The sequence below is a fragment of the Arachis ipaensis genome, chromosome B1 (assembly GCF_059453495.1).
Source record: "Arachis ipaensis isolate K30076 ecotype BB chromosome B1, ASM5945349v1, whole genome shotgun sequence".
In the NCBI taxonomy this organism is placed as follows: Eukaryota; Viridiplantae; Streptophyta; class Magnoliopsida; order Fabales; family Fabaceae; genus Arachis; species Arachis ipaensis.
The window spans coordinates 76,884,777-76,885,802 of NC_142436.1; the positions used below are offsets into that span (position 1 = coordinate 76,884,777).

Consider the following 1,026-nt stretch of genomic DNA (forward strand, 5'->3'; position numbering starts at 1 on the left):
TTCGAACTCATTCCTCTCCCTTGTATTTGGATTCTTATCTTTTCCTTCCTCCATTATTCTCTTATTATACTTACATAAGGAATCTGTATACTGTGACATAGAGGATTCCATATTTTCTTTTCTGTTTTCTTCTTTTTCATATGAGCAGGAACAAGGATAAGAACATTCTTGTTGAGGCTGATCCTAAACCAGAAAGGAATCTGAAGAGGAAGCTAAGGAAAGCTAAAGCACAACTCTCTTGAGAAAATCTGACTGAAATTTTCGAAAAAGAAGGAGATATGGCCGAAAATAATAACAATGCAAGGAAGATGCTTGGTGACTTTACTGCACCAAATTCCAATTTACATGGAAGAAGCATCTCAATCCCTACCATTGGAGGAAACAATTTTGAGCTTAAACCTCAATTAGTTTCTCTGATGCAACAGAACTGCAAGTTTCATGGACTTCCATCAGAAGATCCTTTTCAGTTCTTAATTGAATTCTTGCAGATCTGTGATACTTTTAAGACCAATGGAGTTGATCCCGAGATCTACAGGCTTATGCTTTTCCCATTTGCTGTAAGAGACAAAGCTAGAATATGGTTGGACTCTCAACCTAAAGACAGCCTGAACTCTTGGGATAAGCTGGTCACGGCTTTCTTAGCCAAGTTCTTTCCTCCTCAAAAGCTTAGTAAGCTTAGAGTGGATGTTCAAACCTTCAGACAGAAGGAAGGTGAATCCCTCTATGAAGCTTGGGAGAGATACAAGGAACTGACCAAAAAGTGTCCTTCTGACATGCTTTCAGAATGGAACATCCTGGATATATTCTATGATGGTCTGTTTGAGTTATCAAAGATGTCATTGGACAATTCTGCAGGTGGATCCATTCACCTAAAGAAAACACCTGCAGAAGCTCAAGAACTCATTGACATGGTTGCAAATAACCAGTTCATGTACACTTCTGAAAGGAATCCTGTGAGTAATGGGACGTCTCAGAGGAAGGGAGTTCTTGAAATTAATACTCTGAATGCCATATTGGCTCAAAATA

At 38.8% G+C, this 1,026-nt stretch overlaps 1 non-coding gene across 1 annotated transcript; it reads right to left on the minus strand.

The window, feature by feature from the left end:
- Nucleotides 1-671: 671 nt before the first annotated feature.
- Nucleotides 672-779, minus strand: LOC148577097 (small nucleolar RNA R71). The gene has a single exon (XR_015904410.1). It is a non-coding gene; the product is annotated as a small nucleolar RNA R71 (small nucleolar RNA).
- Nucleotides 780-1,026: the final 247 nt, after the last annotated feature.